Source organism: Hordeum vulgare, chromosome 1H, assembly GCF_904849725.1.
Source record: "Hordeum vulgare subsp. vulgare chromosome 1H, MorexV3_pseudomolecules_assembly, whole genome shotgun sequence".
NCBI classification, from domain to species: domain Eukaryota; kingdom Viridiplantae; phylum Streptophyta; class Magnoliopsida; order Poales; family Poaceae; genus Hordeum; species Hordeum vulgare.
Window position 1 is genome coordinate 126365453 of NC_058518.1, and position 14813 is coordinate 126380265.

Below are 14813 nucleotides of genomic sequence, written 5' to 3' on the forward strand. Positions count from 1 at the left end.
ATAATATATTTTGTGTGAAACTTACAAACAAACAGTATTGCACCTAATGTCCCATGCATCCTGGTAGCTTAACATGGCTGATAAAACAAGCGGTACAATAAGTAGCAAGTTGTATACCAGGCGACGGCTGCTTCGTCCTTGTCATGGCTGATCTCGAGGGGCTGTAGGCTGATCTCAAGGGGCTGTATATGTGCTGATTGTGCTGATGGTATCAAGTTGCCCTAATAGCTTGCAAAACAGAATGAACACAAATGAGATACAATGGGGATAAAGTAGAATGATTAAAGTAAAAGATGAGTTACTAACAATAGACTATTTACATTAATAGTTAATAACAAACCAACAACCATATACACTTTCTTTAGATTAACTAAAACTACCAGCCTACCAGCCACATGACCACTTGCTTCAGATCCACAATTGTGTTCAGATCGACAAGAATTAGTAGATGCACAAATCAAAACCTTCACAAACAAATTACTCCCAGGATTTTATTTACAAGGTGATGAGCATTGGCAATGAGCACTACCGTATACAGCATAGACTACCTTATAAGTTCACAACTTTACATAAGTGTTCCACACCATAAATTTTACAGAATCACAACTAACAGAAATTAGGGAAGCGAGATAACCACAAAATCACACGGTCACGGCAGCTTGACTCCAAAACTTGGCACATGCAATGGAATAAGAAATATTACTTAGCATATACAATGAGCTACCTGACAAAAGCATGTGAAAGAAGATCGCGCAATATGTTTAATGATCACGTTCCTGTGTTAAGATACATCGAATTGCACCCTGTTTCCACATGACCTAATATTGTTGACCTTTTAATCTAATTGATCAAAGTGTTTTATGCATAAACATGCAAAATGGATGGTGCAGTACTTTTGGCAAAGTTGAATGCGTGCCATAATTACAACAGCTTTCCAACAAACGAACATCCATATTGACGACACAAAACAATCGAAATTCTGCAAGAACACGATATGTATGATGTCACGTCACATAAGCATAATTACAACAGCTTTCCAGCAAACTACTAAAGGGCCTGAAGGTAGCACTGGGTAGGACACTAACCAGGCCAACTTACTACTCCTAGTAACACTATTCTCACGTTCAGTAGTAGTACCCCTTATATGCTATAGCTAATAGCTAACTAAACACACACACACAAACTCACACACACCAACATGCCTACTAGCATGAGCACTCTCATGGCTCTCATGTGCTTGTGCAATTGCACAAGCATGTGTGAGTGATTCACACACATTGCACACACTCTCACACACACTCACACATGGTGATATGCCTCTACTCAAGCCTTGGGGGTGTTTGCACCACACAAGCACACATGCACCTAATGGCTTGCTCACACAAACACTAGCATCACCTACATCAACTAACATAGCAATAAAATACAAACAACAAAGGAATTAGGCAAAAAAATAAAAGGCTTGGGGGTGTTTGCACCACACAAGCACACATGCACCTAGTGGCTTTCTCACACAAACACTAGCATCACCTACATCAACTAACATAGCAATAAAATACAAACATCAAAGGAATTAGGCAAAAAAATAAAAGGCTTGGGGGGAATCGATCCCAAGACCACCTGGAAACTACACACAACAGCATGCCACCGTGCTACTGCTCGAGCACTTGACTGAATAGGGACTGCTATCAGGGTAACTCCTCTACTAATCAAAATTAAAGACGAAAAAAAGACATGCATCCGCGCATATATGAACCTACGGCCCACAAAAGAGCCTAAAACTCGATCTATTCGCAGATTTACCGCAAAAAGAGCCTAAAACTCGATCTACTAGCAGAGCATGGGTACTACACGCAAGCAAGCACGCAGATCTGAAGCTATTCGAGACCATGGACAACGAATCGAAGCAGGGAAGGTGGAACGGATCGGGATGCTCACCACCGAGGAAGGAGAAGGACAGTCCCAGACAAGAGCCGCTCCGCGCGTCGTCGCCGTCGACGAGAGCCACTCGGCGCGTCGTCGCCGTCGTCAGTAGCCGCCCCGCGTCGTCTCCCCGCAAAGTTGCAAGCCGTCGCCGTCGTCAGTAGCCCCTCCGCGCGTGGTCGCCGTCGTCGGGCGACGTTGCGAGCCGCTTGGGGAAAGGGTTTGGCTACCGGTGGAGAGGGGAATGGGGTTTGGCCGCGGGTTTGGCCGCGGTGATGGGGTCGGTCGGCCGGTTGCCGCAGCGGGGGAGGGGAGAGGGCGAGTGGTTGATACGGCGGGCGATGGGAGAGGGCTTGGAGGGAGGGCGAGGAGGCGGCCAGCGGCGGGGGAAACCCTAGGCTTTCGATTTGGGGGAGACGGGGGTGGGAGGGGGGAGAAGCAGACAGCCGACCCGGGGTGCGGGGTTTTGATTTGGTGTTTTTTTCGGGTGCGGGGTTTGGCCGGGAGGGGTTTGGCGTGTGGAATGGGGTTTGGCGCGTGGAATTGGAGGGAAGAATTGGTGGGAAGGGAAATTTTCCCTTTTTTGACAAGAATTGGAGGGAATTTTTCCGTGTTATTTTTTAGATAGTTTTTATGTAAAATATTACAATCTTAAATAATGTGAAAAAAGGTTTAGTGCTAGTTTGGCAATGTAGTATTTTCAAATCCATAGTAATTTAAAACCTTAGTAATTTAAATCCATAGTAATTTTAGACGTGGTATTTTTAAAATTGTGGTATTTATTCAAAGAAACCATTGTATTAAGAAATTCATAGTTTGCTATGAATGCCCAAGGTTACGAATGCTATGAATGATAGCTTGCTCGCTCCCTACTTAGAGAAAGATATCTCGGATGCCCTTTTTCAAATTGGACCGATGAAGTCCCCCGTGAAGGTGGTGCAACTTCTTTACAACGGGGTTGATGCCGGAAGGGGTTAATGACACCTCCATCGTGTTGATTCCCAAAGCCCAGCACCCCTCCTCCCTGAAGGATTTCCGACCTATCTCATTATGCAATGTTTGTGTGATTTGCTGGGGCCAGACACCAAACTCACTAGCATTTGGTCACTTACCAAGATCAAATATCATGGTGCCTGGCGTCTGGCCCTTTGCCACGTCAGCAGGTCACGCGGCCACATGCTAGACGCCAGAGACCATGGCATTCAGCATACGACTCATTGCCCGTAGGTGCTAATAAACGTCCTGATTCACGAGCAAGTTGCTCGCGGGGTTCGTTGCCTACTCGACACCACAGTTGAAGATTTATCTCTGATAATTCCATTATCGCCTTCGAGTGCATACATTATATTGAAATAGGGGCTAGAAGCAATGATTTTTGTGTCTACAAGTTGTTGTTGTTGTTGTTGTCGTCGTCGTCATTGTTGTTGTTGTTGTTGTTGTTGTTGTTGTTGTTGTTGTTGTTGTTGTTGTTGTTGTTGTTGTTGTTGTTGTTGTTGTTGTCGTTTTTGTTGGTTGCGGCTGTCGTTGTCGTTGTCGTTGTCGTTGTCGTTGTCGTGGTCGTGGTCGTGGTCGTGGTCGTGGTTGTTGTTGTTGTTGTTGTTGTGGTGGTGGTGGTTGTTGTGGTTGTTGTGGTTGTTGTTGTTGTTGTAGTGGTGTTGGTTCTGGTTGTGGTCGTGGTTGTTGTCGTGGTCGTGGTCGTGGTCGTGTGGTTGTGGTTGTGGTCGTGGTCGTGGTTGTGGTTGTGGTTGTGGTTGTTGTTGTTGTTGTTATTGTTGTTGTTGTGGTTGTGGTTGTTGTGGTTGTTGTTGTTGTTGTGGTGGTGGTGGTTATTGGTGTGGTCGTGGTCGTTGTCGTGGTCGTGGTCGTGGTCGTGTGGTTGTGGTTGTGGTCGTGGTCGTGGTCGTGGTTGTGGTTGTGGTTGTGGTTGTGGTTGTGGTTGTTGTTGTTGTTGTTGTTGTTGTTGTTGTTGTGGTTGTGGTTATTGTGGTTTTTGTTGTTGTCATTGTCGTGGTCGTGGTTGTGGTTGTGGTTGTTGTTGTGGTTGTTGTTGTTGTTGTTGTTGTTGTTGTGGTTGTGGTTGTTGTTGTCATTGTTGTTGTTGTTGTTGTTGTTGTTGTTGTCGTTGTCGTTGTCGTTGTCGTTGTCATTGTCGTGGTCGTGGTTGTGGTTGTGGTTGTGGTCGTGGTCATGGTCGTGGTCGTGGTTGTTGTTGTTATTATGGTTGTTGTTGTTGTTGTGGTGGTGGTGGTGGTGTGGTTGTTGTTGTTGTTGTTGTTGTGGTGGTGGTGGTGGTTGTGGTTGTTGGGGTTGTTGTTGTCGTTGTTGTTGTTGTTGTTGTTGTTGTGGTTGTTGTTAACGTTGTCGTTGTTGTTGTCGTTGTCGTTGTCGTTGTCGTGGTCGTGGTTGTGGTTGTGGTTGTGGTGGTGGTCGTGGTCGTGGTCGTGGTTGTGGTCGTGGTTGTTGTTGTTATTATGGTTGTTGTTGTTGTGGTGGTGGTGGTGGTGGTTGTTGTCGTTGTTGTTGTTGTTGTTGTTGTTGTCGTCGTTGTCGTTGTCGTTGTCGTTGTCATTGTCGTTGTCGTTGTCGTTGTCGTTGTTGTTGTCGTTGTCGTTGTCGTTGTCGTTGTCGTGGTCGTGGTTGTGGTTGTGGTTGTGGTGGTGGTCGTGGTCGTGGTCGTGGTTGTGGTCGTGGTTGTTGTTGTTATTGTGGTTGTTGTTGTTGTTGTTGTTGTTGTTGTTGTTGTTGTTGTTGTTGTTGTTGTTGTTGTTGTTGTTGTTGTTATGGTTGTGGTTGTTGTGGTTGTCGTTGTTGTTGTCGTTGTCGTTGTCGTTGTCGTTGTCATTGTCGTTGTCGTTGTCGTTATCGTTGTGGTTGTTACCTGGATGACTAGGCCGTCGCAAGAGGCCGTGAGACGGAAGGACTCGTCAAGCCGGGGAATGGGTTAGATCTGGGCATCCGCGACGGCCCGGTGATCGAAGGTGTGTATGTGATCGTATGCCCCCCTAGGGTATTTATGGCTGTTGACAATTGGAAGTGAGGGCTGGTGGGCGTGGTGGGCAAGGAGGAAGTCACGGGAGGTGGTGACGCGTCGCCAGGCGCGGCAGACGGTGCGGCAGCGGAGGAGGGATTTCGGGGGTAGACGGACGAGGATCTCCGAGATGATGATCTCCTGTGGAAGGCCACCGCCATGGTAGTGCAGATGATCTCCTCTGGAAGACTAGTTTTTATCATTAGTGTTCATAATAGTTCTTCACGTTCTTGTTAGAGCATATTTCACACCAGAAATATAGGCCTGCTTGGTCATTTTTTGCATTGGCACCAGAAATTTGGAAAGTTAGGCAAAACTATTTGTCAGAACACTGAGGCAACAACGTAACGCAACGCAACGCAAGATCACACTTGGTCCGGCTGACACGCGGGCCCCCGAGAAGCAGAGGCATGGGCGCATCGCATAGGGTCCCTGCGGGTGGGCTCCTTCACTGTTCGGTGGCCAGTTACCCTCGCCCGGAGAGAAACCCTAGCCCGCACGCACACGATGGCGAAGCCTCGCCCGGAGAGAAACCCTAGCCCGCCAATCTGGAACGCCCGCCGCCGCCGCGGGGAGACACACACAATGGCGAAGCCTCGCCGCGGCCGCTCCGCGTCCTCGTCCTTCGGCTCCTCCTCCCGCTCCGCGTCCGCGTCCTCGGGCTCGCCTCTTCGAGCTCGCCGTCCTCGGGCTCCTCCCCCCTCCGCGGCCGCTCGGGCTCGCCGTCCTCGGGCTCCTCCCCACGCCGCGGCCGCTCGGGCTCGCCGTCCTCGGGCTCCTCCCCCCGCCGCGGCCGCTCGGGCTCGCCGTCCTCGGGCTCCTCCCTTCGCCGCGGCCGCTCGGGCTCGCCGTCCTCGGGCTCCTCCCCCCGCCGCGGCCGCTCGGGCTCGCCGTCCTCGGGCTCCTCGCCCCGCCGCGGCCGCTCGGGCTCGCCGTGCTTGGGCTCCTCCCCTCCCGCCAAGCGAGGTGAGCCTTTACTTCTGCTTTAGGACTCTGTTTTTGTGATTGTGTGCGGGCCATCCTGCGTCATGTCAGTTGTATCTCTGAAACTATCTTGTGTTTGGCAGCATGAGACCTAAAATTCAGTTACTTGTGTTTTGTACCTTGTGTAATAATAGTCTAATGAAATGAAATGAAGAAAGTCTGTGTGTTTTCTAGTTAAATATTTGGCACTATTCATTCTCCTCTGATCTTAAGGTTTTGGAAAAGAAGGCCAGATTGGCCCGTTGTTGGATTAAAACCTGAATACCTAATTTGCAGAGATTTAATATCTGTCGTAGCAGTACCAAGGCTTACCGTGGTATTCTGCACACTAGATTAGTTATGTAGAAATCCTATATATTACGGCGAAATTATACCATCTTGTTTTCGAGACATTCTTGCTCGGCTTTATTCAAACTGCCACAACATTTACAGGGATAAAAATTCAAATCTTCGGGTTGGCCTGACCAAACATGTCGGTCAAACCCAAGTGAAAGTAATTGGAATAGGATCCCTACCAGGCCTATATCGCAAGTTGTATGGATAGAAGGGTGGTTGGCGTGGCGATGGGCGCGGCTGACGGTGTAGAGGCGCCGCGGTTGCGCCTACGCGCGCGAGAGAGGAGGAACCGGGGCGGCTAGGGTTAGGGTACCGGCTCCTGCTACGAGACGATCAAATAGATTGATTCTGTTTAACCAAAACTGAGTTCTTATATGAGTATATATATTCAGTTTTTGCTGCCCGTAGTGTCATGGTTTTGAAACCAAACTAGTTAGGCTGGGCTGGGTGGTTTACTGCGTTCTTTCTTCATGCCACTCCACTCCAGCAAGCTTATTCTGGCAAACAATACTGGCATGTGGCCTTTCATCTATACTACACATGATAGTCACTATTATGGGAGTGCCCTGTTCTCAGAAGTTTGCCAAAACAACAAATATTTAGTTGAACATTAACAATGTTTCTTGTTTTTCTGTAGTAGTACTGTAAGGAGCATGTAGATACTGAATAATGCCCATCTTCTGGTAAAATACCGAAATGTGATGGATGATCACTTTTTTGTTTGAGAAAGGGCTCAAGCATGAAGAATCCTAGTAGCCTCTGTTCAATACAGTTGAATGTGCTTGTTTTGTAACCATGTACTCAAATGTTTCACATCTGTATGTATCACCATCACATGGGATAGCCAATATCATGGGCATCCCCTGTTCTCTGAAGTTTACCAAAATATGAAATATTTAGTTGAACATCGACTGTGTTTCTTGTTTTTCTCATCGAGGCGGTTTGAAAAGTTACATGCTGTTTCAGATTTATGTATGCTTTCTTGAACAAAATTAAGAAATCTCCATGTTGAATATCTGTAGTATTGATAATCAGTTTGACTAGGTAGGTGTAATATACTTAAATGTGATTGATAATCAGTTTGATGTTTGTGAGATTTAAAGGCTCAAGCATGGAGAGTCCTAGTGTCCTCTGTTCGTCACTGTTGAATGTGCTTGTCTTATCATCATGTATTGGCTTGTTTGTTTATTGCCAGTGTAAGATACCACATGCCAATATTTGTTCTGGCTTGTTTAGCTAGTAAGGTTGTTTTTCTAGTGAAAAAATGGTTGCCTACTACGCTGTTGATTGCCTCATTTTATTCATCTTCTCCATATATTCATTTGATTGCCTGCTACATGTCTGCTTAAATACTGATGATGGTACTGTCCACATTTTGTTCAGCTAGACTGACTAGATGCTCTTCTCGTTAAACTTTATTTCTGGTTTCTTATCAGATGCACAAATACTTTTGTTGCAGATGCTAGTTTCATTTGTCTTGCTGCATGATGCACTAAATTGCGGAACACACTTCCCATTGAGCATGAAGCAGGCCCTATTTGAAACTGATGTGTGCACTTTTACATGTATTCACAATCTAATATTGGCTCTAATATTCACAACCAGGCCCTGTCCGAATCATCATCTAATAAGTGTGCAAGTTAGTGGTTTTGTGACAAGGTTTATATCAAATTTTAGTGCGGTCCAATTTAGTGTACTGAACAAATAGATAACATAACATGCTTTGTTTGCATTCGTAGGCTGACGGAGGTCATTGTACTTAGCTCTGATGATGAGGCTGCTGTCAAGATGACAACACGAGGTCCCAACAAAACAGGGAATGCTTATTTTGATAAGCATTGCGTGTATGCTAACAAAGTCGCCTTTAAGCCCTCACAGGTTGAAAAATTAAAGCGCCGAATTCGTGATCGAAAGCCAACCATACCTTATTACACAGCATTCAAGAAGCTCACGTGATACCCAAGAAGGCAAAAATGGTAAGAAGTTGCCCATCTTTTTAAAAAGTTGTCCATGTTGCCCATGTTTTTTACAAGTTGCCCATGTTTTTTTATGTGTAGTACTTCAACAAGCCCTACACCACTCAACACATCAAAAAGCGTCTTGCCTTGGAAGAAGAACATTCCCTCGAGGTCTATTACAAGGCAAAGTACATTGCTCAAGTTAGGCTGATCTTCAGCAAGGCAAAGAAGAAGGGTGCTAGCATAACAACCAACTGGAAGGATGTCGTAGACAAGACCAAGATGAAGAGGGGAGATATCTTCGTGTTTTGGTTCCGCCATCACTTTGGTGGACTCAAATTAATAGTTAAACTAGTGTACGACTATCTAGGTGTTATGGCTATGTAAACTAATGGTACCCTGGTTATGTAGGTGTTATGGCTATGTAAACTGATGGCACTTGTTATGTTATGGTACCCAGTTTGATCAGAATCAAGTTTGACAAGTACCCTGTTCTTAAATCAGTTTCTGGTTATTAAATCAGTACCCTGTTATTTTGTGCTGCTGCTATTCTAGATCCTAAATCAGTTTCTGGTTATTTTGTGCTGCTGCTGTTTCAGTTTCTGGTTATTTTGTGTTGCTCCTGTTTCAGTTTCTGGTTATTTTGTGCTGCTGCTATTCTAGTAATTAAATCAGTTTCTGGCAGTTGCACTTGCTGCTAAATGCATGAATATCTTGGCTATTCTGGTTATTAAATCAGTACCCTTTTATTTCTCTAAATGCATGAATACTTTGTGAAAATATTCTGGTTATTAAATCAGTACACTGTTATTTTGTACCCTGTTATTAAATCAGTTTCTGGTAGTTGCACTTGTTGCTGCTATCTTGTCATTTGTGCTGCTATTAAATTCTTTCTGCCCACCTGAGAAGGTTCCTGGGAACTAGAGCAAGATTTACATGTTTTCCTTGATAACAACTGGAAAACAATTTACAGACCATCAACACCCAGGAGAAGGTGCCTACTGGATCAAGATTTACATGTTGTTCTTGATAACCCCTGGAAAATAATTTTAACATGACAGGGAAGGCAGGCAGCAAACAATATAAGATACGATTAATGCGCAGAGAAACATTGCTTCATTGCTCCTGAATTTACAGACCATCCATTCCATGAGGAGACAGTATGCCATATGTCAGATTTGTCTGATTCAACATATAGGCACATTACATGACGAAACAAAAGCGAAACAGACAGACTACAATCTCTCTAGAGAATTCAATATATGCATAATACTGGCAAGAGAGTCACTACATGTCTAAGGAACCGAACTGATTGTGGCAAAAGATGCATGAGCGGAACTGCTACTCGTCATCGTCCATATCATTCTCGCCGTCGCTACAATATTGGAGGATTGTATCGTCAGTCCCAATCTCTTCATCATCCTCGCTTTCATGACCATCCACTACCTCCTTCCTCCTTTTCTTCATTCTTTCTACCACTGCAGCCTCAATAAACACGCCTTCCCTGTCCCTTCGCAATCTGGTTTGCACATAGGCTTCTTGAGCTTGCACTGGAACTTCTGGGGTGTCATCATCTTGGTATGATAGCCCGATACCACCGGGACCATCTCCTATTTCATTTTCAGTCACACTCCACAAATGCCTATGCTGGAACTTTTGCACAACTCGCCAATTTCCATGCAAACGAGTGTCTGGCACATAGAATACCATTGTTGCTTGTGTTGTTAGAATAAAAGGATCATTCTTGTACCAACACTTACCAGTCTTAATGCTTATGAAGTGTCCATCATCATTGAATCCTGTGTAGGTTTTCTTGCAGCTAAGATCAAACCAGTCACAACAGAATAAGACGACCGAACGACGGACACCTCTCATAGTGTTGTACTGCAGCTTTATGATGCTTTTGAGCTGACCATAGAACTCAATGTCAGCGCCTTCATGTTCTCCCTCGGTAGAAATTCCACTATTCTGTGACTTTCGGTCTTTCTCGCGGTCAACAGTGTGGTACCGGACACCATCAACAATACACGCAGAATACAATCTCACTCGCTTATCTGGTTCACATGCCAAGGCAAAGAGATCATCACTAACATTGTTCTTCTCATGTAATTTTCCAATCTGCACAAATAAAACCAGGGTGAATAACACACATGGAAAATTACGTGTCAATTGATCAAATGCTAAATATCTCACATGAGTCTTAAACCATTGAGAAAATCCCTTCGCAAGCCATTTATCAACATTGATGATACCTTGCTGGTTCAGCTCTTCCTTGCACAAGCTGTAATGCCAACAAAATAATAAATTAAAGCATCAGGCCTAAATAATAAATTAAAGCATCAGGCCAACAAAATGATACAATTAAGTGCACAAGAGATGCCATACTCGACATAGGGTTGAACCTCAAGGCAACTTCTGAGGACATACCAAACCATCTTGTCATAGTCATCACCAGCAGGCACGTAATCTGAAGCTCCAAGAAAGCTCACACCATGCTTGAAAACCGAGAGATCACCACCTTGCGAATCATCCCGCTCTCTGTTTCTACCCGGTCGATTAAATCTCGTTTCCACATCGTCAAAGTACCTCGAGCAAAATGTCAAGCACTCATCGACAATATATGCTTCGGCAATGGATCCCTCCGGTCTGGCCGTGTTTCACACATACCGCTTCAGTGTAAGCAGCCTTCTTTCGATCGGGTACATCCAGCCATATTGTACAGGACCTCTAAGCATTGCCTCTTCAGGTAAATGGATGGCCAAATGAACCATAACAGTGAAGAAATATGGAGGGAAAATCTTCTCTAGCTTGCAAAGGATAATTGGGATTTCTTTTTCAAGTCTTCTCAGAACATCTAACTTCAGTGTTTTGCAGCACAACTCTTTAAAGAAATTCCCTAGCTCAGCAACCGCTTCATATATTTCCTTATCCATCAAACCTCGGAGTCCCGCCGGTAAAATCCTTTGGAGAAGGATGTGATAATCATGTGTTTTTAGGCCTTGAAGCTTGCATCCATCAGGAGAAACACATTTTGCTAGGTTCGCGGCGTACCCATCTGGAAATCTCACATTCATTATATATTCACAGAATGCAAGCTTTTCTTCTTTAGTCATCGTATACCATGCTTCTGGCATTTCGAATGACTCTCCGTCTTTAGAAGGCTGTAGGTGCAAATCTTCTCTTATGCCCATGTCTTCCAAATCTAGCCTGGAGTTAACCGTGTCCTTTGTCTTTCCTTCAATATTCAGAAATGTCCCTAGCAGATTCTCACATATGTTTTTCTCGATGTGCATAACATCGAGATTATGCCTGAGCTTCAGGTGTTTCCAGTATGGGAGATCCCACAGAATAGACCTCCGGTCCCAACATTGACCCTGCTGACGCTTTCTTTTCTTTCCATGCTTTCCTGGTCTCACATCTTTAACCTTGTCAAGTTGCTGCTCAAGCTCTTCTTGAGTGAATTGTGCTGGCTTGTCGCGAGTTCCAGTCTCGCCGTTAAAATCCTTGCTTTTCCGCCAAGGATGGCTGTGACTAAGAAAACAGCGGTGCCCAGTAAAGCATATCTTGCTCCTTATTCTCTTTGAGCAAGGGTCCTTGTCACAACGAACGCATGCTTGATACCCCCCTGTGGTCCTCCCTGATAAAGTGTGCAACGCCGGGTAATCATGGATGCACCATAAGATCGCAGCACGTAGATTGAACTTTTCGGGACTTCCGGCATCATATGTAAGTACACCCTTCCATAGCAGGAGCAGTTCATCTACGAGGGGCTCCATAAAGACATCAAAATCCTTGCCGGGAGAATTTGGACTCGGAATCAGCAACACCATCATGACGTTGGACTGATCCATACATGCCCATGGCGGAAGGTTGTATGGAATCACAAATACTGGCCACATACTATAGGATGTGCTCATCTTTCCAAATGGATTAAAACCATCACCGGCAATGCCGAGTCTAAAGTTCCTTGGATCAGCGGCAAATTCTTTATCTAATTTGTCCAACTCTTTCCATGCCTCCCCGTCAGCTGCATGGCTGAGTTCACCCTCCACGGCTTTCCGATTTAGCTGGTGCCATTGTACCTCCTCCGATTGTTTCTTCAAAATAAACATCCTCTGCAGCCTTCAAATCAAAGGAAAGTGCCTCAATACCTTCACCGGTATCCGCTTCTTCCCATCAGCATTTTTCCACCTGGAGGCATTACATTTTGGACACTCGTCGTAGTGGGCAAACTGCTTCCGAAACAAGACACAGTTATTCGGGTAGACATGGATTGAAACATAGCCAAGTCCCAGTGTGCTAATTATACTCAATGCTTCATCATAAGATTTGGGAATTTCACTATCTAGATAATGCAAGGTCATGATACGGAGAAATCCGTTGAATTGAACATTGGTCATCCGGTAGAAAGACTTGGCGTGAAGTAACTTCACGGTGAAGGAAATTTTGGACAATTTACCACCATCACTAGCTGGGCACTTCGCCTCCTCTAACAGCTCGGCAAAGATTGTCTTCTGTCGATCACCTTGCGGATCTGAATTGTAGAAATCCTTTAACAACTTAGGAATTCTGTCATCTTCATTTCCACCCTCCTCAAACCGGCACCCGCTGGCCGATCATCTTGTACAAAATCATTGCCTTCATCAACATGGTGTGGGTCTGCATCAGGTTCAGGTTCAGGTTCAGGTTCAACATGTAAAGGTTCTCCATGATAGACCCACCGATCATATGTGCTTGTCATCCCATAAATCAATAGATGAGCCTCTACAGTTCCTAGAGGTTGTTGTGCACGGTTGAGACAGCTCCGACATGGGCAAAGAACATGAGCATCCTCGGCAGCACTTCTGCGAAGAAATTGCATAAGTTCTTCGACTCCTTTTGTATGTTCAGCGGAAAGCCTTCTAACTCCTTTAATCCAGCTCCTGTCCATCTGCCAAAGACCAAGAAATGTTGCAACTTAGCATCAATCAAAGCTCAGAGACCAACAGTAGCTAGCAAAAAGCAAACCAAACCTAGATAAATCATCAGTGAGCAATATTATCAATATTGTTTGCATTCAAAGCTAGCAATAAAAGGCACAAATTTACTACAATGGATTCACGAGAGAATTTGTTCATCTGAGACAACAAGCACATATCATATACTCCAGGAGCAAGCAAAGTGATATATCATATACTCCAGGAGTGAGCAATATTATCAATATTGTTTGCATTCAAAGCTAGCAGTAAAAGGATTTTTAAATCAGAAAAAATTTATTTGGGATATATCATATACTCTAGGAGCAAGCAAAGTGATTTAGGCTGATTTAAACAATGGATAATTAAGAGCAATGCTAGAACCCACTACTGCAACATTCGTCCATGAAACAAAATACTTAAGAAAATTAATTTGGCCATGTTCAGGATGAAGCAACATTCATCCATGTTCAGGAAGAAGCAGGGGAAGAAGTAACATTCATTCATCCATGTTTAGGAAGAAGCAGCATCCATTCATTTGCTTAAGTATGCATAGATTACACACACAACATAAAATATGAAGAAGCAGCATCCATTCATTTGATTAAACATTCATCCATAAAATATGAAGAAACAACATCCTTTCATCCATGTTCAGGAACATACCTCGAAGAAGCAAGGGAATAAGCCGCCGCCGGACCAGACCTCCGCCGCCGCCGGACCAGACCTCCGCCGCTGAGAGCCCCACACCAGCTCCCTCCGCCGCTCAGCACGCGCCCCCGCACCAGCTGCCTCCGCCGCTCAGCACCCCCGCACAAGCCCCCTCCGTTGGGCACGGCCGCACCAGCCCCCTCTGTTGGGCACGACCACACCAGCCACCGCCGCCGGTCACCTTGGCATCAGCCCCCGCCGCCGGCCACCTCCGCATCAGCCACCGCTACGGTCACCAGATCCGCCGCCGCAACATATCTGAGAACATCCCTCTGCGCTCTTGTATCTATCTGAATTAGGGAAGGATATCTTTCCAAACTTACTATATATTGGTTGAGTTGTATCCAACTAACAGAAGTTAGTGGCTAGCGCAGTGGCTAGCGTAGTGGCGGTTGGCACAGAGCTCTCGGGTTCGAGTCCCAGCAGCGTTGAATTTTTGCCAACAGAGTTTGAAAATGGCGCAGTGGTGCACACGATGTGGACAAGCTAATGCAAGCCCAATATAAAAGTAAGATGAAAAAAATAGCCAACAGAAAAGTAAGATGAAAAAAAATCAATACATTTTACGATGCTTTTATAATCATCGTAAACATTATGTTACATCGTGTTACGATGTTTTTATAATGGTCATAAAAGTTATGACGATCTCATCTTATGCGGTTACGACGTTTTTGACTCACATCGTCGTAATTTATATGTAGATTTGATCCCCTCAAACGGTTTACGATGATCTCGGATGAAATCGTTGTACATTTATGACGAATTCATCAACGACATTTTCAAAAACGTCAAGTATGAGCATATTTCTTGTAGTGTTTGAAAACACAAAGACAGGATTCCCAGTTCCAATATTTCGGAGCTAGGGTTTCCAATAGGTTCGGAGTTTTCTCAGCAGGGACAAACTGGCACAAGGACATG